We start from the raw sequence: 25081 nt of genomic DNA on the forward strand, positions 1-25081 counted from the left end.
GGCTATCCACGTAGTCCATACATGGTACAGCCATATATAAGTACACACACACACACACACACACACACACACACACACACACACACACACACACACACACACACACACACACACACATACACGTGTTACCATCCTTGTGGGGACTATGTGTGAACACCTGCCTTGTGGGGACTAACCTTTCTGAATGTTTTTACAACAGACAAATAACAGAAAAATGTTAAGAAAAAATTCATGATACAGGATCCTGCTTCAAATTTGCAAATATATTGTTATTTAATCGTACGCACAGCACCATCCTTGTGGGGACTTGAACAAGTGCTACCATCCTTGTGGGGACCTAGTCCGTAACACTATTTGTGATTGAATTCAGTCGAGGGCACATGGCTAAATGTTTATTTTATCAACAATGTACACAAACAACATCATAATCTCTTCATAAGTGAATTGCTGTACTAGGGGTATACATTAAAGACAAATTATGTGAATGTGCCAGAAAATATCATATCATGGTTAAAGAAAGAGACTTAAGCTGTAGTTAACCTATTTATTAGTTCTTTAAATCTGAGGAGATAAGGGAACTAACACATAAAGAAATTAACATATGGAACCAAGGAATATGGTCAAGTGGAATCCAAAGCTTGATTAACTGCTTAAATGTTTGCCAAAATAGATGTTCAGGTCCCTACAGAGATAGTGGGTGAAGATTTTGTTTAAGTCTCCATAGAAATAGTGTACATTCAAAGGTTAAATCCCATTATAAAGAGTGTGAAAACAATGATGTCCCCACAAAGATAGTGTGTTATCATAGCGGTGTTCAAGTCCCCACAGAGATAGTGTGTTATCAAAGTGATGATCAAGTCCCCACAGAGATGGTGTGTTATTATAGTGATGTTGAAGTCCCCGCAAAGATAGTGTGTTATTACAGTGTTGCTCAAGTCCCTACAAAGATGTTGTGTTATTATAGCGATGTTTAAGTCCCCACAGAGATAGTGCATGAAGGTGGTTGTGTTTAAGTCCTCATTATAATAGCGCCTGATTCACAAAGGTAAACTTCGACAAAAAGTCTAACTTTACTACTTTTTTCAGTATTCACAAAGGTAAATTTAGACCAAAAGTCTAACTTTACTACTTTTCAATATTCACAAAGCCCCATTCAGTGAATGTAAAGCTGATGATGTTCAAGTCGAAGCAAACACAAGGAGATGATGGACGGAGTGCTGAAACTTTTCAGTCACTCACCCCCAGTCACAGATCTGGGTTGAATCCATCATTGTTCTTTAGCTCACTTCGCCACCCCAGTTCAGACCCACTATACGCAAATCAGTCTTGACACTGTACCTCATGGGAACATTCCAGCCAGAACTTCCAGGCCAGGTCTTCCCTGGACCGGAAACAAGCATCCTGGGACCAATTTCGGGTAACACCTCCTCATCAGCCAGGCTAGCTCGAATCCTGTGGCACAGTGAGCAAGGGACCCACGTCTGGGCATACCCTGCCAAATTAGGGCGAACAAAGCAAAAACAAGAAATTATGGACCGAGTGCTGAAACTTTTCAGTCACTCACCCCCAGTCACAGATCTGAGTTGAATCCATCATAGTTCTTTAGCTCCCTTTGCCACCCCATTTCAGACCAGTTAAATGCATATCAGTCTTAACCCTGTGCCTCAGTCATGGCACCCCCTGGTGCTTCAAGTCAAAACAGAGCTTGCGTTTAATTACAGGAATGCTCAAGTCCCCACAGAGATGATATGTTTTTATAGTGATGTTCAAGTCCCCACAAAGATAGTGCTTTATTATAGTTTTTTTCAAGCCACCACAAAGATAGAGTGCTATTAAAGCGATGTTTAATTCCCCACAGATATAGTGCATGAAGATGATTGTGTTTAAGTCCTCATTAAAATAGGGCCCGATTCACAATGGTAAACTTAGACAAAAAATCTAACTTTTCTACTTTTCAGTTTCAACAATGTAAACTTAGACCAAAAGTCTAACTTTAATACTTATCACTATTCACAAAGCCCCATACAGAGAATGAGAAGCTGATGATGCTCAAGCCAAAACAGAGCTTGTGTGTAGTTACAGGAATGCTCAAGTCCCCACAGAGATGGTGTGTGACTATAGTATTACCACGGTTGCCAAAGAGAATGTGTGCGATTATAGAATTAGTGCACGATAATAGCCATGTTCAAGTCCCCACAAAGATAGTGTGTGATTATATTGATGCCCAGGTCTCACAGAGATAGTATGGGATTATAGGGATGCCCAGATCCCTCCAGAGATAGTGTGTGATTATAGAGATGCTAGGCCCCCACAAAGAAAGCTGTCTAATTATAGGGATGTCCAGGTACCAAAAAGATAGGAGATGAGAGTCTAAACTTGCTGAACAATCTTTGCTCATCAAAAGGCAAATCAAACAATTGCGAATGAACATCTCCTGAATAAAATGTCATCAGAGAATGTCTAGGGAAACTTACGGCACATCTTGTCGTATCTTGTCACATTTGCTCTGTGTTCAAAGACAGAGGTCAAATGTCAGGCTTTGTCTTCTGAGGGAGCTTGGTGTTTACATTTCTTTTTCCGACATAAAAGTGAGAGGAATTATGTGACACTCTTGCTGGATACTAGATGTAAGAAAGGTTTTTTTCTAGCATACAACATTTAAAATAACTGTGCAAGTATTTCTGAATATTGTAAAATAGCAACATACAGGAGAAACACATTTTTTGTTAACTCTGAAGTGTTTTGGAAACAAATTCTTTAATATGATCAAAACAAATCAATGCACTAGGTGATGGAATTTTCACACAATATTGTTTGTGTACTGTATAGCTTTATTTGTAAAATGGAATGTCTGTGCAAATGTAATGGACATTTCAATTAAAAATGTGTTGTCTGTAATGGCAGTGTCCTACCATACCATGCATACTCCACTCTGCTCTTCACCATTCCATTTCAATGCACTCTACTCTGCACCACTCCACTTTACACCACTCCATGCCACTGCACTCTACTCCACTCTGCACCCCATCAATGTATGCCACTGCACTCCACCCAACTACACTCTATGCCACTTCACTCTACGCTTCTCTACTCCATTCTGCAGCACTCCACTCTGTACAAATGAACTGTATGCCACTCTACTCTACACCACTGCACTCTTCACCACTGCCCTCTACATCACTCCAATCTAGCTCACGCCAATCTACTCTGAACAACTCCACTCTATGCCACTCCACTCTACACCACTCTGCACCACTGCACATAATGCTAATAGACTTCATGCCAATGCATTTTACTATGTAACACTCAACTCTTTGCCCTATTCATTCTACACCAATCCACTCCACTCCACTCTACGCTGCTGCACTTAACCCTGCACCACTCCACTCTACGCAACTTCTCTTTACTCGGAAACAATCTATTCTATGCCACTGCACTCTATTATGCTACTCCACTCCATGCCACTCTACCCAAACCCATTGCACTCTACACCACTGCACTATATGCCAATGCACTCTATGCCAATGCACTCCACTCTGCACCACTGTACTCCATGCCACTGTACTTTACACCAATGCACTCTACACCACACTACACCACTGCCCTCTACGGGCCCGATTCACCGAACTAATTTAAGACAAAATCCTAAACTTACTACCATTTCGGTATTCACAGAAGGCACTTACTCATTTTGGTATTCACAGAAGGCACTTACTCATTTTGGTATTCACAGAAGTTAGGACTCCTAACTTTAGGACTCCTAAATGCCTTCTGTGAATACCGAAAGCCTTAAAATTAGGATTTTTCTCAGTTTAGTGGTAGTAAAGTTAGGAGTCCTAACTTTAGGACTCCTAAACTGAGAAAAATCCTAATTTTAAGACTTTCGGTATTCACAGAAGGCATTTAGGAGTCCTAAAGTTAGGACTCCTAACTTCTGTGAATACCGAAGTGAGTAAGTGTCTTCTGTGAATACCAAAATGAGTAAGTACCTTCTGTGAATACGAAAATGGTAGTAAGCTTAGGATTTTGTCTTAAGTTAGTTCTGTGAATCGGGCCCTACGACACTCTGCTCTGCACTACTGCACTCTATACCAATGAACTCTATGACACTTTACTTTGCATGACAGCAATCTGCATCACTCCACTCTATGCCACTGCACTCTGCACCATTCCACTCTGCACCACTCTATGCGACTGCACTCTCTGCCACTCTACTCTTCACCACTGCATTCTATGCCACTGCACTCTATGCCACTCTACTCAGCACACTCCACTCCGCACCACTGCTCTACTATGCACCACTCTAATTTACGCCACTGCATGCTATGACACTGCATTGCACGCCGCTGAATTCTATGCTGTCGCACTCTATGCCACTGCACTCTACCTAAACAACTCCACTCTACACTTCACTCTGCTCTGAAACACTTTACTCCATGCCACTGCACTATATTCAACTGCACTCTATGCCACTCAACGTCACTCTGTGCCACTACACTATATGGCACTTCACTTTACTCTGAAACAATCTAGTTTATGTCACTTTACTCTATGCCACTGCACTCTATATCACTCTATCCACTTGGCGCCACTGCACTCTGTCACTCTACTCGAAACAACTGCACTCTATGCCAATGCACTCTACTCTGCCCGATTGTACCCGTTGCCATTCTACTCTATGCCACTCTACACCACTGCACTCTGACACTCTACCCTGCACCACTCCACTCTGTCACTTCACTCTACTCTGAAACAATCTACTCTATGCCACTGCACTCTATGCCACTGCAATCTATGTAATTTTATTCCACTCTGCGCCTTTCCGCTCTATGCCAATGCACTCTATGCCACTGCACTCTAAACCATTATTTGAACCTGTGACCATGTTGTCAAACACAGGCCCCTACAGTAGACGCATCAGTCCACTAAGTCACCAGACCCGGCCACTCCATTCTACTCCACTCTACGCTACTGCACTCTGCAGCACTTCACTCTATGCCACTGCACTCTATGCCACTGCACACTACAGCCCTGTCTTCTATTGTGCGCCACTCTATGCCACTCTATTCTGCACCACTCTATGCCACTACGCTCTGCGACTCTATTCTAACCTGCACCACTGCACTCTACACCACTCTACTCTGCACCGCTTCACCCTGCACTACTGCACTCTACTGTTCAACACTCTAATCTATGCCACTTCATTATACAACACTGTTTTGAATGCTGCTGAATTCCATGCCTCTGTACTCTATGCCACTGCACTCTATGCCGCTGTACTCTGCAACACTCTATGCCAATGCATTCCACACCAGCTCACTCTACGCTACAATCCTCCAGTGAACAAGACTCTATGTGACTCCACTCCGCCGCTCCAATTCAGGACACTCTATGTCACAAAACTCTTCTCCACTCTTCACCATTCGACTCTGACACTTCACTCTGCTCTCCTCTACATCACTAACTTTTAGCCATGCTGAACAGTAGCCACGCTGGTGTACAACATGGTTAAAACACATTGGCAAAACCAATGACTCTTGCATAGGCGAGATCCATTGACTTTGCCAATGCTTGGTTTGTATTGTCTTTGTCTTCCCACATATGTCTCTCCATTTCAACCTTCCATCATCTCCTTGCCATGACTCCTCATGTTTTTTTTTTCCAGGGTTTGAATTGAACTAATCAGCGAAATGAAGTTCTGTTGCTTTTATTTAAATTTGTAGTTGCATAGAGCACAATCTATACTCAAAGGTATTAAAGTGGTTTATTTGAGCCCCAATTACATTACACAAGGTCACGTTCACTTTTCAGGCACGGGAAGATTAGGTTATTTGCCCAGAATCAAAAGATGTTGAGCCGATGCCGAGATCTCTAAGTCCAATCTCCGTATACTTTCCTCTCCCCTTATCCTGTTGCCATGTAATGTTTTGCATTTGCTGAACCTCTGACATATAATTCAACGAATAGTTTTAAGGTGTATAAAGAATGATTTTATTGTATTAGTTTATTTTAAAATGAGATGCTGTTTGCAGAAAATATGTCTGCATTATCAGTAACGTTTTATTATAGAAAGCATGATGTGATAGGGACTGAGAGTAGCAGAACAGTTAAGAAGGGAGATAAAGGAACTGCGCAAAACTGAAAAATCGTTTTGCCTTGTGCAGAACTCCGGAATAGAACCCATGTTTCCAGAAGCAAAACAAAATAGCAATCTCAACATTCCTATGACAATTGATTAGGGTCCTCAAGTATTTTACAATTTAAAATTAATTAGTGTAAAATAAAAATGATGCTAGCTAGCAGCATGGCAGCATTTCACATGTAGCGAAAAAGGTCCTAGCCTGAGAAATATCTTTTTTGTCATGAGAGAGAAAATAGTCTTAGCATATGTAAGAAGATGCACTTGATAACCTTTTGTTGGACAGCTGCCTTCCGTTCCCACAATGAAAGGTTGAAAAGGCAGAGATGCGTGTAAAGTTCATTTTTCAGCTTGGGTGTTTATGTTGAGCCCATTGAATCCCCTCCCACATGACTACAATCTGGGATGCAAGGTGCCCCGGGATGTCTTGCTGCTGTGCACGCCCTGGCTCAGGGTGTGAAATGGCCAGGTCAGAATGAAGCTGAGAGCGTCAAGTTTCCAGCCCTTTGTTATGCTGAACCTGGGAGAGCGCCCATTCACACCTGATTCACGGCCATAGTCATGACAACAAAGACCTGACAGAAGAGGCTCTCTCCCCTGCATCAACCTGACTGTGGGGGAGGGTTCCACAAAGGATGAGCACTTCGGAAGGAGGGCGAGTTTAGCAACAGAGTACATCAGATTAACGCGCCTGTCCTCCTCAGTCAGGATTCATACACATTGTGTGTTCTCTAGTCAGCAGAAAGGGCAGGGACAGGGGCACGGGAACTTTCATTTCCTGGTTCTTAAAAGCGTGCATTGGAGCCTTGATATTTTGACTAGGGAATCGATTGTGAAAATCCAGTAGTAACTCTAAGGTGCTTTTAAGAATACTATGAAATTCAAATCGCTAAACTATATTCACACTCCTAGTAAATGTAATAAATTTAATTTCGAATCTCATTTAGAATAATACATTGTCTATAGGTATTAGCGAGAGGGAATTTTTGAAACGTGAACTAGTGTGTGCTTTTTCCGTATTATCAATTTTATAGGTCCAATGTCTATAAATATTTTTTTATTATGTGGTGTTGGCATTGGTTCTCAGCATTGTATTCATTGTTTTATTTTTTGCATTCTGATACTTGTAGTTTTCTTTTTACCCTGAGATATAGTACTACCAGCACCACAATGAGAGAAGCAGATGGGTCAAGTCCTGAATGAAGAATAACTTGATAACTGTATGTATGTTTGTATGTATCTATGCATGTATGTATTTGTATGTATGTGTCTATGTGTGTATACATGTATGTATGTATGCAGGGCTTTAAGTGGCCCGGGTCTCACCGGGTCTGAGCACCGGCCCTATCGGGCTCTGTATTGTGCCCTGGCACATGCGGTCCAATTTTTCCCCTGACTGCAGTGACAGCAGACACATCGATGTGCTTGTGTTCAGTGTTGTAGAGGAAGGGAAATCCTTTAAAGAGAGTCATTTTCTCTCTGGATTTCCCTTCTCTTTTTGAAACTCAGGAGCAGCAACATTGTCGTGGTGTCACCAGGGCTTAAAGTGGAAATGTTTTCAATATTATATACACACCATAGTTGCTGCTAATTTATCTTGTGCAATTAGCAACCACTGACAAAGCCAATAGTCCTGACTTTTAGGTATGATGTGACTTGTTGTATCATATATCTGGATGCAATGACAGGAACAGTAAAATACAAGTCGGGCAGCACACTGTGCTAAACACAGATTTTTAGCTTGCGTGTTTTTAAGCCACGCCTTTAATTGCATTAACCACGCCCCTTTGAGAGAGACCCCAGTTTTTCCATCACACTGAAAGCCTTGTATGTATATATATATATATATATCATCTACTGGCGGTCGCCAGTAGATAGTTATAGTTAGGACCGTGTTTCCATAGGAAATCCGCAACATTCTATTTGGAATAACTTTGGCGCCGATTGACGAATCCTTGCGAAATTTTCAAAATAGGTGGGGCGCTCCGCTCCTTCCCTGAAAGTCTCGGGTGGATTCGTCAAGCGGGGGCTGAGAAAAAGGGGGGGTCCCAAAACGCGTTTTCCCCATGCATTTTTCCATAGGACCTTTAGTCCAAGCTACAGCCCGAACGGCTGAACAGAATTACTTGAAATTTGGCAGAGAGGTAGTCCTCGGGTCAGGGATGTGCCTTTTGCAGGTCTGTTGTAAATATGTTCAGTATTTCCTGAGAAAATAGCATTTAAATCAATATATATATCTAAAAGCGCGCACCGCGCGCGTACGGTAAAACTTACCGTACACGCACGCTGCCGTGTGCGAGCGCGATTCTGATTGGTTGTTAGATCTTAGTAAACATTCGAATCGGTCGAAACCAGGAAGTGTCGGCCGCCATTTTGTCTCTCGCAGTCTGAGGGGGTGAAAAACAAAGGTGGAGAACGTGAAAAGGGGGCATGGTGGATAGTTCCTGACCCCCTAGCCTTTGTCAGGGGGGTCCCAGAAGGACCCCCAAGGGCCAAAATTTCCTTAAATTTTTGGGGAAAAATCACGGAGTACACGTAGCATGCGTGTACGGTAGAAACGGAAAAATTCCGCGAACTGCGTAACGTCGGAGCGCAGTGCGCGAAGCGCACTGCGCGCCCACAGCGCGCGCACGGTGCGCGAAGACATATGTGCCTTTCTGAAAAATAAATATTTGTAATATATGTATAGCTAAAGATTAATGGAAGAAGACATGGGTAAATAAGTGTCTAAATACAGTGATGTAATATCTGACGTCATCAGCAGAGTATTGCGGTCGCGTGAGTTATAGTTGCCTGCACTAACTATAACGGGGGAATTTCAATGGTTTTTCACGAGTGAAATGTCCAGCTAACTATAACATGTGTGAAACCTATGGTTTTTTAAGTGAATTTGCAAGGTTTTTTAATGCTAATTCCTAACTATAACGTGTGTAAAAGCTATGGTTTTTTCAGTGAATATATATATATATATATATATATATATATATATATGTATATATATATACATATATATGTATGTATGTATGTATGTATGTAGCCCAAACCTAGCCAGAGGTAACGGCAAAATATGAAAGGCCAAAAACAGAGTATAGGCAGAGATTATTTCTATGGTTTTAGGGTGGGCTGCAGTGCATAGAGAGGGGAAGGGGACTTTCCAAGGGATGTATGTCGTTACAATGCACACTTTTACAACGCATGCACTTACAACGCATTTTTTACAACGCAAAATCCATTACAACGCATTGCATTACAACGCATGACACTACAACGCATTTTTAAAAACTACCTTTACAACGCATTCCATTACAACGCATACTACCTTTACAACGCATACCATTACAACGCATAATATTAAATTGCATTTAAGGTAAGTATTAGATAGTATAGGGGTAAAAATTACTTTTCTAACTCCAGGGGGTGCAACAGTAGGGTAAGTGTTGGATAGTATAGGGGTAAAAATTACTATTTTAACTCCAGGGGGTGCAACAGTAGGGTAAGTGTTGGATAGTATAGGGGTAAAAATTACTATTCTAACTCCAGGGGGTGCAACAGTAGGGTAAGTGTTGGATAGTATAGGGGTAAAAATTACTATTCTAACTCCAGGGGGTGCAACAGTAGGGTAAGTGTTGGATAGTATAGGGGTAAAAATTACTATTCTAACTCCAGGGGGTGCAACAGTAGGGAAAGTGTTGGATAGTATAGGGGTAAAAATTACTATTCTAACTCCAGGGGGTGCAACAGTAGGGTAAGTGTTGGATAGTATAGGGGTAAAAATTACTATTCTAACTCCAGAGGGTGCAACAGTAGGGTAAGTGTTGGATAGTATAGGGGTAAAATTTACTATTCTAACTCCAGGGGGTGCAACAGTAGCGTAAGTGTTGGATAGTATAGGGGTAAAAATTACTATTCTAACTCCAGGGGGTGCAACAGTAGGGTAAGTGTTGGATAGTATAGGGGTAAAAATTACTATTCTAACTCCAGGGGGTGCACCAGTAGGGTAAGTGTTGGATAGTATAGGGGTAAAAATTACTATTCTAACTCCAGGGGGTGCAACAGTAGGGTAAGTGTTGGATAGTATAGGGGTAAAAATTACTATTCTAACTCCAGGGGGTGCAACAGTAGGGTAAGTGTTGGATAGTATAGGGGTAAAAATTACTATTCTAACTCCAGGGGGTGCAACAGTAGAGTAAGTGTTGGATAGTGTAGTGTAATATTATGCGTTGTAATTGTATGCGTTGTAAAGGTAGTATGCGTTGTAATGGAATGCGTTGTAAAGGTAGTTTTTAAAAATGCGTTGTAGTGTCATGCGTTGTAATGGAATGCGTTGTAATGGATTTTGCGTTGTAAAAAATGCGTTGTAAGTGTAGTGCATTGTAAAAGTTGCGTTGTAAAGGTTGTTCCCCCTTTCCAAGCCATTAATTTGAAGTATAGTCCACGTGCTGGCAATTCTTTATACCTTTTTCCATGAAGAAGAGGATGATAGCATTGCACTTCTCTGTTGAACATGGTATTTATCTGTCTGGTAAGGGTTTGGTGAAATGATTAATTGTCTTGAAGGGCATTCCACTTTTGTTTGCTGCATCTTTGATGGTATTGATGCGAATGTGTAGATTTTAGTAGAGCGAGTTAATTGGTAGGCAAGCTTTTCTTCCATTTTTTTCTAGTCAATTAATGTTGGTTGACGTCGAGTTACGTGGAGTACAAGGCTGCTTATAATTTAGTTATATACTTATGTGCATTCATGTGTCCATGAAAGACTGCATAGTTTTCTCGGAATGTAGTGAAGTTTGAAAGAAGGGTATTAATGTTGGAAGCTGGGGGGTTAGGTTTTGATGCCCAGAGATATGTTCAAACTGTAGATTGACAAGAGGCAGCATTACCCTGCAGGTGCATGGTGCTGTTCAGATGGAAGAAGAGGATTTGGAACTAGGGTCCACCATGATCCGAGGTAGAGGGCAACCCAGGGAGTGATTTAAAGCAATGCTTGGCTTTGTCCAATTTACTAGAAGCAGGTCAAAAGATGGCGTTTGCTGGGAATGGTGGTTCTAAGTCGAATGGAGGGCTGTGGCTTTGTTAGCAGAGTTTGATTGGTGGGAAATGGTTTACACAATGCAGGGTTTGTAGTAGTTGTGGTCCTGAGCCAGGTTTCGACGGGAACGAAAAATTGGTCTGTGCACCAAAATAAGTGTCCCCTACTACCAAACCAGTCAGCTGAAAAGTGACCCCCACTCTTGCAAATCAGACCAGTGTTGAACTTGCAAAATCACGCTATATGGATACTTTGCAAGATATGGGAGACTGCATGCATTTGTGTTCGCTGCAGCCAATCTTGCAGTAATATCAGGGAAATTAACAATAAAACCAGCCCACCTTGCCATAAAACAGGCTCACATACTGACTTGTCAGGCAGGTCCATTGAGTGTCATTGGCTGATTGCCATGCATGAATGAGAAGGCTATTCCACAGGAGGGGCCTTACAACTGAGAAGTATCTGTCTCATGTGAACTGCAATTGGATTTGGGAGTTTGGAGGAAGTTGAAGTTGATGAAATGCAATGGTCTGGCTGGGGCATACTTTTGCATTCTGAACTGTTAGAGGCAGATGAACCATTTTTGCATTTGAAGGTAAGGAAACGTTCTTAAACATCTTGAAGAAATCTCAGGGGCAGTTCAATGCATTTTAAATTTGCTCTGAATAAAAGCCTTGTTTGGTTTTGAAGATAAGTGGTTCTGGCATGTTTGACGGAAGTGCAGGAAAACAGACAGATTCCAGTTGATGGATTTTCTTTTTAAGCAGTTTCAGCACTTTTGAGTACCACATATTGTGTATATTTCTTTTAGATAATTTTAGGTGTGGTAACATGAATCAGCAGTAAGGGAAATTGTGGAGTGTATCCGGTTCATGATACATTGAGGGGAATTAGCGGTGATCACTAGCAAGAAATGTATCCCCAGAAAGTATTTGAATGAATAGGACTTGATTTTTTTCTTGGAGCAGAAGTAGGAGGTGTAGTGTTTATTAATGATTGCACTGGTTACAGAGAGAACTATATTGAAGAATGTGGTTATCAAAGATGGTGTGATGGTCATACCAAATGGCAGGGGTGATATTATGTGCATGGTGAACTATAGTGTCAAACAATGGCTTTTGATTTAAAGGAATGCAGTGATTGCTATTTCTAGGCTGCTGCTATGGCATTTGCCAAGTAACTCTTTGAAGGGTGGGATAGTTTGGTCCTTGGCCTGAAGTTAAATCCCCTATGAATAGGAGGTGATTGGATATGAGGAATAAGTTGATTAAGAGAAAAGAGAAGTCTTCAAAGAAGATTTGTGCAGGACTAGGTGGGTGAGAGCAAGTACAGATTTTGATGGAAAGGTTAGGAGAGTCTTTCCAAGGATTCAAAAGAGTTTCTGTCACAGATGGTAAGCTTCAGAATGTGAACATTACTCTTATGGATAATGAGTGAGACATGCACTCTACCTTTAGGTCTGTTGGTGAGTTTGAGGGAGTAATCTGTGGGCTAATGTGGTAAAATGTCAGGAGAGAGAAGGCTGTGACTAAGGTTTGAGTGACAATGGGATAGTCTGAAGCCAGGCTGATACTCAGGTCTGTGAAGTTCTCGGAATGTCTGGTGGCATGCCTAGCATTAATAAGGCAATACCTTACATTATATACGTTTTGCGCACATTTTGTGTTACACTGACAATTGGTAGAGAAATGATGAGAGTTTTGGATCCCTTGATTTTTTAGGAAGAGTATAGGAATTTCAGGGCTGGTGAAGTCGTAATTCATCAGATTGTGCAGGTGTTCTGGAGAGTATTTGATAAACAAAGATACTGTATTCAGATATGGTAGTTGTACATATAAGTAATCAATGGACGCTATATGTCTATGGCACTGTAGAAGGGTGCTGGTTGCAGACCTCCAAGGCCCAAACATTTAGTGGCAGGAGAAGGTAGTCATGTGACCAGATAGGATTTGCTCTTCCCATCAGCCTGCTTACAAAACTTCTGATCACAACCCTTAAGTTAAGTGGCGGCCTGGGTATGTGTTTTAATGGGCCAATTAGACTCACCTTGCTTTTCTTCCATACTTTGCTTTCTAGGGCTTAAGGCTGCTCAAGCTGTGCCGCCTCAAAGCACAGCCTCTTTTGCCTCTTTTCAATGGCCCGATGCTCTCCAGGGTACCTACATGGCTGTTCAGGCACTAGTGGACTGCGGGTTTTGCCTTCGTCTCTTGGTCCCCGCAGCTTTTATGGTTTAAATCTTTTATTGATTTTCAAGACAAATAAAGGAAGAAGGAACCAGACCCCCAGCTCCCAGATACAATGTATTACAGACACAAGTGTCGCGACTAGTAGCATTACCCAGGTAAAAGGCATGGAGCGGGTCTACAAAAGGGAACATATAAAAAGAACAACAAAAGGCAGCGCACCAAAGAAAACCCCCAACATATCCACCCTCCTTCCCCCACTCTCGTCCACCAACTAAAGCCCCACAGGAAAGGAAGGGAAGGGATTATGAAACGTGCAGAGAATCATCTTAGCCTGGTAACTCTACGTGAGGAGCCCTTCTGTGGGATTTGTGTGTCAGCAAGGCGTAGAAGTCTTAAGTAGCGGGGGCAAGTCAGTTCCCTGAATTCAGTTATGAGCAGAGTGAGAAAGGGACCCCACAACTCCGGGAACTTGGACCCTCTGCCTGCCAGAGTGAGAGTGAGCTTCTCCATCCCCAGTGCCAGCCAGAGTCTCTGCAGCCATCCAGAGTGAGGTGGAGGCAGGGGGGAGTGCCAGTATATTCTGAATGGCCGCTCCGAGGGCGACTGCGATCAGGCAACCTCTTGGGATTTTACGGGATACATCAACGGATTGGGAAGGCCCAAGAGGATGTAGGCTAGGAAGCGTGGGAGCTGTGTATCCAAGTGAGTGTCTATTTGGTCAAGGATTGGGGACCAATATGGCTGAATGCGGCCACAGCTCCACAAAAGGTGTTCTAGGGTACCCACCTCCCCACAACCCCTCCAACACAGAGCGCTCTGACGGGAGTCAAAGTGATGGAGGCGCTCCAGCGTGTAATACCAGTAGGTAACTACCTTAGTCAATGTCTCAGTAAGGCCTGTGTGGTATGCTGAGTGTCGAGCCCTGTAGTAGATATTGTCCCATTCCTTATGGGTGAGGGACCGGCCTAGCTCCCGTTCCCTGTGTGCCCGACCTGCATTATATGTGAGTGTAGTAGTAGCCAGGAGGTGCTTGTAAAGATCAGAAATGAGCTTCTTGTCAGAGGTTCGGGTGACAAGCCATTTCTCAAATGTGGTTAGAAACGTTTGACAGGGCTAGAGAAATTAATAACTAAAAAGGGCAAGCCTCAGTATTAACGCTAAGCAACAGTCCATTAGTTTCAATAAACCACAACAAATCCCTTATAGAAAGTACATTTTACTTTTGGATATATCAATGTGTTTTCTTATGTTGAAAGTGAGTGTTCAATATGGGATTGGATGTTAATGCTAGAAGGACAACTGCTCAGTTTGCATTGAACACAAGAGCAGGCAATGTTGATAAGTAATAATTGCATTTTAAAATACACCTTTAACACTTAGTTAATAATATCACTTTTTGTACAGATATTCATCCAAAGTACATCTAGTTTCTGTCTAGTGGATTGCCAGGTGGTATGATGTCTGTGTGAGCTGCATGCTCACAAGTTTGAATCTGAGTTAAATATGTTTCAGCCTTCCATCGTTCTGGGGTGGGTGAATGTAGTACCATTAAACTGGATGATTGTAATAGTTTTCATATAATGCTTCAAACCCCATTGAGGAGTACAGAAGTGCATTATCAGAAGGTTAGCATGCTACAGGCTTAGCTTAAATGATGGTGTTTTGCAGTGAGAGCTATGTGGAAAGCATTTTGGTGCTGTGCATGAGTGACCAGAAGTGTTCTTATCCTGTCCTGGACAGTAGAGCTTATCAGTGAGAGGAGAGAAATAGTCTGCACAGTTTACATTAATTGGCTGCTATGATTTACTATTCAGTGTTGATCACTGTAATGAAAATGTGGCCACGGTTAAACTTTCATTACCCTTAATGCTGATCAGGCCTCTATGTTGTAGTGGCCCTAATGGCATTATTCTCTTTTCCTTGCAGCAATATAAAACACTTCAAGCAACAAACAAAGGTCACAGGATGTTTTCTTCTTGTGCATCAGGGCTGTTTAAAAATGTTCCTTCCTAGGACTGGCATGCTTCACATGGCAGCTCCAGAAAGACAATTTCAGTTATGGTAACTACAACCTAGGGCAAGTGCCAGTTTTAGCTGGTGGTTGTCTGGTGGAGAGACCACTGGGGCAATGGTTTCCACTGGAGTTGGTTGAAGCTCAACTGACAGAAACCCAGCGATCGCACTACTTGTTTGGCAGTGGAGAAGTGTTGCTAATTTATAGCTGCACTCTTGCTCCGCCAAACTATAAAGGACTGCCAAAAGGATTTTTGTTTTGTTAGCTATTTATGCTAGGGAGATGGTTAGTTATCAAATTGTTGCTGTCAAATGAATATATGTTTGCAAAGTATTACAATGCATGAATGTATTTGTCAGGATAATATCTCAAAAATACATGATTGCAAATGTCAGCTCTGAGATGGGTGAGGACCAATGGTTGTGCACAACACTTAGTAAAACAGAATAAAAGTATATCAAGATAAAAAACCGATTTAAAAACACTTTGTACTGGGGTTACAAGAGTGATGTTATTTACTTTGTTTAGTCATAACTCTCAAATAATGTTTGTTTCTTACTAAAGTTCTTTCTAAGGGAATGGCAGGATTTCCAGCATGCACACAGTTAACCATTCGTGTCATCGTAGGTTATCTTTAAGTGATATCTGATATTTCATATGCAAAAACATCAAGGTAGCCAAAACTGGGAGTTACAAAGACTATTTGCAATAATATTAGTGAGCTGGCGCTGTACATTCTAATATTGAAAACAGGTCAGCATCCTTGAGTATCAAATGTAAACACACATGGAATATGGACCAGTGAGCCTGTGCACGTTGAGTGACCTGGTCAACGAGAGCAGAAAAGAGCTGAAATTAGATCATGATCCCAAAGCTGTTCCTAACAGGGGCCCCCAAATTACATTTTGCTCAGGGCCTCCGAAATCTTTAAGATGTCCCTGTGTGCGTGCACTTGGAGTGTGATGGAAAACATAGGACAGGAAGTAGTGAGTAAGTGCAATCACTCTCTGTACTCTGGGCTCTTGTTGGGCTTCAGTGTGCCGATTATTGCCCACTCTGTAGTCCACTGGATTAATCACTGCTTCTATTCTACTAATGAAATTAAAAGGTGGACTTCGAGGCGCTGCATGGCTTCTTGCATTTATGTGGTGCTCGCACTGTGCAGTCGAGGTAGTGAACAGGTTCGCATCAGACGTTGCTTTCTCGCCAATTAACATTAAATAAACAGCTTCAAGTAAAATGGTAATTTTGAAGAAATAAGTATATAGGTGCAGAGTTAAAATATTGTTGTAAAGGGAAGGCGTGGATGATTCCATCACTGAAATTGTATACTTATAACACCACAGCCCAGCTAACAAACTACTAGAACAGCGTCAGCCCAAGGCAGCATTTTTCCAGCAGTGTTGCCTGTTACAGGCGGGGCAGGCACTACAGAGTTCAGTGATTTTTGTGTTTACAGAGAGATCACATAATATGGTACTGTTTAAAATAAAAAAAGAGATGGTTTGCAAATCTAAGTTGCAATAAGGGTTTCCATAGCCAAACATGGTCTGGCAAATTTCAAATGATATAATTTGTCTGAGCTTCTGAAAGCAAGTGCAATGGTCAGAACAGGTGTAATCTCATGTAGGGTGCGACTGGAGTGTGGCTACACAATTGTTTTACAGCATGATCAGCTTTCAAAGCTGCAGTAGAATAGTGCCTTTCCATTTCAAGATAGTGGTTGATAATAATGTACAAGTCTCCTTAAAGAGTGTGTGACTGTAATGCTGTTTTAGTATCAGAGACATACTGTGGTCCTGATTCACAAAGGTAAACTTACACTTGTTTACGATTTTTCGAATTTCCCGTGGAATTTTAAGAGTAGTATCTTTATGACTGGGGAGTCTCTGCACTTGGGGCAGAGACTCCACTCATAAAAAGGTAGGGAGTCTTACAAATAACGCTCATAAAATTGCTTTGTTAATTGCAAAATGTCATAAACTTACACAAATGTTTAGGTTTACCTTTGTGAATCAGGCCCTGTGTGATTATGGGAATGTTCAAGACCTTCCACAGAATATGTGTGAAGTTAATCATATTCAATTCCCCACAAAGACAGTGTGTGGATATAATAGTCAAATCTCCCCACAGATAGTGTGTGGTTAGTGATCAGTTTGAGTCGCAACTGAGACAGCATGTGGGCATTAGGATGTTCAAGCTGCCACAAAGATAGTGTGTGTTTATTATGATGTTCAAATACCCCCAGAGATAGTATGCAACTATGTTATGTTATAACCATTTATATTGCTAACTACTACCCGTAGGTGTCTATGGCAGATTGCGGACCACATACTGCAGAGAAGGATTCGTTTTTTAAAAAGCCAGGTTTTAAGATGTAGTAGTGTTCAAGTCCCAACAGTGACAGTGTTTAAATAATCTTCATGTTCTTACACAGATAGCATGTAAAGGTAGGATTGTTCACATCCAAACAGGCATTACAGATATGTTTAACCCTGCACATACATAGCGTTATTATAGTGATGTTCAAGTTTCAAAAAGATTGCGTGTGAAGAAAATGATGTTCAGGTCCCCACACAGATAGTGCATGATTATAGGACTGTTCTAGAATTCACACAGATTGTGTGTGAAATTAATCTTGTTCAAGTCCCCACAAAGATAGTGTGTGAATATGATTTTGAAATCTCCCCATAAAAATTGTGTGACTATCAACATGTTCAAGTCCCCACAAAGATAGTGTGTGGTTATAGGGATGCTCAAGTCCCAACAGTGATAGTGTGTGGTTACTGGGATGTTTAAGCTGCCACAAATAGAGTGTATGTTTATTAGGATTTTCAAGTCCTCACAAACATAGTGTGTAGTTACAGGGATGCTCAAGTCCCCGCAGTGATAGTGTGTGGTTACTGAGACGTTCAAGCTGCCACAAAGATAGAGTGTGTTTATCAGGCTGTTCAAGTCCCCACAAAGATAGTGTGCAAAGATAATAATGTTCAAGGGCCCGATCTAGATTTTGGCAGAAGAATTACTCTGTCAACATCAGTGACAAAGATCCCACCTGCCTAAATATAAATCCCATAGGATATTATGGGATTTATATTTTGGTGGACAGGATACTTGTCACTGTTTTGACAGAATATCCCATCTACCGAAATCTAGATCAGGCCCTAAGTCCCTGCAATTGTAGTGTTTAAAGATAATCTTTAAGTCCCCACACAGATAGTGTGTGAAGATAATGATGTTCACATTTAAACAGAGATAGTATATGATTATAGACATGTTCCAATCTGCATATACATAGTGTGTGATTATAGGTATGTTCAAGTTTTCCCAAGATTGTGTATGTTTTTAGGTGCAATAAAGGCCTCGCAGAGATGGTGTGAGAAGGTAATGATGATCAATTTTCCACAAAGATAGAGCATAAAGATGATGTTCAACTCTTCACAAGTATAGTGTGTGTAGATAATGATGTTTAAGTCCCCAAAGAAATTAAGCGATTTCAGGAAAGTTCAAGACCTCACAACGATTGTATGTGAAGGTGATCATGTTCAAGTCACCACAAAGATGGTGGTTGATGATCATGTTCAAGTCTCCACAAAGCTAGTGTGTGATTAAAATGCTGTTCTAATATCACAGAGATACTGTGGTCCTGATTCACAAAGGTAAAATGAATTTTTTGCAATTCGCAAAGGCATTTTATGAGTAGTATCTTTATGACTGATGCGTCTCTGCAATCGGGGCAAAGACTCCACACATAAAAAGATATAGAGTCGTAAAAATATCGCTCGTAAAATTGATTTGTGAATTGCAAAATGTCATAAACATACACAAATATTTAAGTTCACCTTTGTGAATCAGGCCCGTGTGATAATGGTAATTTTCAAGACCTTTCACAGATAGTGTGTGAAGTTGATCATATTCAAGTCCCCACAAACATAGTGTGTGAATATATTGGTCAAATATCCCTACAAATAGTGTGTGGTTAGTGATGAGTTTGAGTCCCCACAGAGACAGCATGTGGTTATTAGGATGTTCAAGCTGCCACAAAGATAGTGTGTGTTTATTATGATGTTCAAGTACCCCTAGAGATAGTGTGCAACTATAGTAGTGTTCAAGTCCCAACAGTGATAGTGTTTAAATAATATTCATGTCCTTACACAGATAGTATATAACAGTAAGATTGTTCACATTCAATCAGGGATTATAGGCATGGTCAACCCTGCACATACATAGCGTTATTATAGTGATGTTCAAGTTTCAAAAAGATTGCGTGTGTAGTAAATGATGTTCAGGTCCCCACACAGATAGTGCATGATTGTAGGACTGTTCTAGAACTCACACAGATTGTGTGTGAAATTAATCTTGTTCAAGTCCCCACAAAGATAGTGTGTAGTTACAGGGATGCTCAAGTCCCAACGGTGATAGTGTGTGGTTACTGGGATGTTTAAGCTCCCACAGAGTGTATGTTTATTAGGATTTTCAAGTCCCCACAAAGATAGTGTGTAGTTACAGGGATGCTCAAGTCCCAACGGTGATAGTGTGTGGTTACTGGGATGTTTAAGCTCCCACAAAGAGAGTGTATGTTTATTAGGATTTTCAAGTCCCCACAAAGATAGTGTGTAGTTACAGGGATGCTCAAGTCCCCACAGTGATAGTGTGTGGTTACTGAGATGTTCAAGCTGCCTCAAAGATAGTGTGTGTTTATTAGGATTTTCAAGTCCCCACAAAGATAGCGTGTGGTTACAGGGATGTTCAAGTCACAGCAGTGATAGTGTATGGTTAATGGGATGTTCAAGCTACCACAAAGATAGTGTGTGTGTTTATTAGGATGTTCAAGTCCCCACAAAGATAGTGTGCAAAGATAAAAGTGTTTAAGGGCCTGATTTAGATTTCGGTGGAAGGGTTACTCTGTCACAACAGTGACAGGTATCGCGTCCGCCAAAATATAAATCCCATAGGATATTATGAGATTTATATTTTAGTGGATGGGATATCCATCACTGTTGGTGATGGAGTAACCCGTCTGCCGAAATCTAAATCAGACCCTAAGTCCGTATAGTGGTAGAGTTTAAATATGATCTTTAAGTCTCCTCACAGATAGTCTGAGAAGGTAATGATGTTCACATTTAAAAAGGAATACTATCTGATTATAGGTATGTTTAAATCTGCATATAAATAGTGTGTGATTATAGGGATGTTCAAGTTTTCCAAAGATTGTGTGGGTTTTTAGGTATGATCAAGACCTCAATTAGATGGTGTGAGAAGATAATGATTGATCAAGTTCCCACAAAGATAGAGCATGAAGATGATGTTCAAGGCTCCACAAAGACACTGTGTGTAGATAATGATGTTTAAGTCCCCAAAGAAATGAAACGATTACAGGAAAGTTCAAGACCTCACAGCCATTGTGTGTGAAGGTAATCAAGTCACCACAAATATAGTGGTTGATGATCATGCTAAAGTCTTCACAAAAATGCTGTTCTAGTGTCACGGAGATACTGTGGTCCTGATTCATAAAGGTAAAATTAAACTTTTGTTTAAGCTTACAAATTTTTGCAATTCACAAAGGCATTTTACGAGTAGTATCTTTATGGCTGCAGAGCCTCTAAACCCGTGGCAGAGACTCCACATACACAGAAGTGTAAGTTTACCTGTGAATCAGGAAATTTGTGATTATGGGAATGTTCAAGACCTCCCACAGATTGTGTGTGAAGTTAATCATGTTCAAGTCCCCACAAAGATAGTGTGTGAATATAATAGTCAAATCTCCCCACAGACATAGTAGGTGGTTGCTGGGGTGTTCAAGCAGCCACAAAGATAGTGTGTGTTAATTATTATGTTCAAGTCCCCACAGAGATAGTGTGCAACTATTGTAGTCTTCAAGTCCCTACAGTGAAAGTGTTTAAAGATAATCATCATGTCCATACACAGATAGCATGTGAACGTACAATTGTTCACGTTCAAACATGCATTATAGGCATATTCAACCCTGCACTTACTTAGGGCCTCATTACGATGTTGGTCAGAAACTACACCGCCCGACTCCTTGTCGGATTCGGTTCTGACTGACTTGTGGCCGGTGGTTCTTGCCCGACCAATAACGATGCTTCCAAACACCGTTCGGAAGGACTCCCATTGACTTCAATAGGAGCCTCTGTTCCGACCGACAACACAGGCTCCTATTGGAAAAAAATGGGTGGCTGCGGAAAACCTTGCTCCCTGTTGTTGGCTCCCCATGGTGCCTGCCACACTGTGCATGGTTACATAGGGGGGGTCCCCTGGATATTCCCCTGAGCCCAAACCAGAAGACTCAGGATGAAGGGGGGCCTTCTAGGGGCCCCATAGTCAATTTCCAACAGCATTTTCGTGTCAGACAGACCAAGTCAGAAAGGATGTTGGAATCAGACATCGTAATCAGTCAGGCAGAAATGCTGGCAGTTGAGCTGTACGAATCAGTTCCGATTCGGAATTCACCTTCCGACCGTGAGCATCATAATCGGTCAGTCGGAATTGTTTCTTACTGAGTCGGGCGGATGGGTTCCAACACGGTCTAGGGGAATCCGACTGCCGGTCAGATGCTTTCCGAACTACCTCATAATGAAGATTATAGGAATGTTCAAGTCTTAAAAAGATTGTTTGTGAAGTAAATGATGTTCAGGTACCCACCGAGATAGTGTGATTATAGGAATGTTTAAGATCTCAAAGAGATTGAGTGTGAAGGCAGTCATGTTCGAGTCTCCTCAACAATTGTGTGTGAAGATTATGATGTTCAAGTGCCCACACAAATAGTGTGTGATGATAGGACTGTTCAAGAGCTCACACAGAATGTGTGTGAAATTAATCTTATTCAAGTCCCCACAAAGATAGTGTGTGAATTTAATGTTAAAATCTCCTCATAAATAATGTGTGGTTACTAACATGTTCAAGTCCCAACAGAGATACTGTGTAGTTATTGGGATGTTCAGCCACTCTTGAGAAGTCTTCCCTGGCTGGCTGCAAATCTACAAAAACACCTGTTGTGGATGATCACAGTTCAGTGGGCAGACTAAGACTCTTCTTACTCAAGTTACATGCTTAAAGAGTCTGGAAGGCATGCCATGCTGAAGGGAGCAGTGTACCTGTTTTGAATTAACCCAGAATGCCTATGTGGGCATGAAATAACTTGAAGTACAAGTTAGTGAATAAACTGGAGCTAGCACAGCTCAGAAACAGGGGTGTCGTGTTGCTTCAGCAGCTACAGGGGGGCTATAGTTCTTTGTGTTCCTATTCTGTCTTCACCTGGGCGGACAAAATGTCGTAATTAATGCAATAAAGGAATACTGCCTCAATAGAAAAGCAAACAGGAGAAAGGAAGAACAAAAGATGGGTAAAGAGAAAAAGGAAAGAAAGAAGGAATATTTAAAGGAAGGATGGGTGAAAGAAAGAAAGATGGGTGTATGAGTAGGTGGGTGGGTGGATGGATGAGTGGGTGAAAGGATGCATGAAATGAATGGATAGTAAATGGCTAGATGGATGACAGAGGGAATGAATAGGTGGATGAACATGTGAAAGGGTGGCAGAGGTAAGACATGGATAGAAGGCAGAGTAAAGCTGGATAGATAGGTGAATGGACAGGTGAAATGATGGAAGAGTAAAGGTATTGCTGTATGTATGTATAAATGAATGAATGGCTATGTGGATGGGCGGGTGGAAGGATGGCAGATTAAAGTGATGGATGAGTGGATGAAATGAGTTAATGTATGGCAGACTGGATGAATGAGTAAATGGATGACAGAGTAGATGGATTGCTGAATGGATGGCAAAGTGGATGGATGGCAGAGTGGATGGATGGATGGCTAGATGGAAGGCTGAGTGGGTAGATAAATGACACAGTGGATGGATGGATGATGATGGATGGCTGAGTGAGTAGATAGATGGTAGAGTGGATGGGTGGGTGTCAGAGAGGATAAATGGAAGAGTGAATGGATGGATGCTAGATTGGATAACAGATGGATGGCAATGTGGATGACGGATGAATGGCAGAATGGAGAGAGGGATGACAGAGTGGGTGGAAGGATGGATGGATGCATGGCAGAGTGGATGAATGACAAAGTGGATGGATGGATGGCAGGCTGGATAGATGTATGGCTTTATGGATGTAATGGTGAAGAATGAATGACGGATGAAAGAATAAATGACTGATACAATGTAAAGGTGAAAAAGTGGATATCAACCGATAGGGTGAAATGATGCCTGGATGGAAGAGACAAGGGAGCTCTTCTAGGGCGGGTTGGGCTCGCTTACTTGGTGCCGTCAGAGCTTGAGTTCAAAATCGGGGAGTATGTTCATTTTCTGGCTACTCTCTTGTTCAGAAACATGGAGCTGTGGTGCCACCCTGTGATCTAAATAAACTAAACATGGGGCAGTGCTATATAAACATTTGGAATATTCCATTGCACTCCCTTGGACAAATAGTAAAAATAGTACAGCACCATATTTACAAAGAGTTGCATGCCAATGATGCCTTTTTGTGTGATTCTAAGCATTGCACGGCAGTGCTAAGCCAAGCTAGTAGTGTCTTTTGTGAAATGTATATACGATGAAGCTCTCCAGTACAAACTTCAAGACAATGTCAAGAGGCTAAGGGTAAGCTGTGTCCAGTGGATATTTTTGAAGAAATTACATCAGGAAATATCCTAGGCTTTTCCATATACCCATTGTTTGCTCCTGGTTTCATTTGGTGGTATAGCTTCATGCAAAGGCAGGACACATTAGTTAAGTAGATCTGGCTTTGTGTGGATTATAGTTGTCTTTGAACTGTTGCCACCCTGATAGTGGGTTGTGCACCACAGAGCAGAGAATTTGGTGCTGCACTCACATCAACGTTTGACACAAAAAGCATTTTGTGTGGCAAAGTTGAATTCCCTTCATTGCCACACGAGTACATGATCAAAATGTGAGTAAATCATGGATGTATTTATATAATATACTGTCTACAGCTTAGCCACTAACTTAGACTATTTCCATGCTAGGGTATGAGCTGTAGGTAATGTAGTGCAATTACATTCCAAAACAGACACACATCTACTGTTTTATGCTATGGCTCTTTCTTCTTAGATGTATACCAATAATTTTCTAAGCTTACCCAAAATATTAAGTGTAGTGCCTTATTTTAAAAAGTACTGCCCTCCTTAAATGACAGTCTAATTACAGCAAAATTCATGCTTCAATTCCAATACACGTATCGTAGATTCCTTGCTAAAGGTAGGCCTTCAAAACTTATAAACACTCTTAATAGTCTGCACTTAAGCGAATCCCACAATCTCTGCTCCCAACTGCTGACCAATATGATCATAAACAACATATTAGTCCAAAGGAATATTTCACTTCTAAACAAGACATTTTTCAACCCCTAAGTGTGATATACTGGTCCATTCTTTATGCACTCTATCTGAGGTGAAAGCCCTTCTTCTCTTGGGTGGAGTATGAGGCTCTCCAGGATTGAGTCGTTTTTATACAGAATAAGTGTATAGTCATAGTAGGGGCTTTGAGTAGTAGCTAAAATATTTCAGCTGTGTACAGCAAATATGTGCTCTGGACATTTTGATATTGATGTTTGTTATGCCGTGAGCAAATGTTTTTGATCGGTGAGGCCTTTTAGATGCTTCATTCTCTGCCTAGTTGCTTTCAAGGTCTTAGGTCAGGCACAGCCCTTTCTGCTTCTCTTTCAAAGGTGT

At 41.4% G+C, this 25081-nt stretch overlaps 1 protein-coding gene across 2 annotated transcripts in view; it reads left to right on the plus strand.

Annotated features, from left to right (window-relative positions):
* Nucleotides 1-25081, plus strand: part of ALDH8A1 (aldehyde dehydrogenase 8 family member A1) — a 256594-nt gene that overhangs the window by 214840 nt on the left and 16673 nt on the right. The gene's annotated exons all lie outside the window — the stretch shown is intronic.

The sequence above is a fragment of the Triturus cristatus genome, chromosome 6 (assembly GCF_964204655.1).
Source record: "Triturus cristatus chromosome 6, aTriCri1.1, whole genome shotgun sequence".
Classification (NCBI taxonomy): Eukaryota; Metazoa; Chordata; class Amphibia; order Caudata; family Salamandridae; genus Triturus; species Triturus cristatus.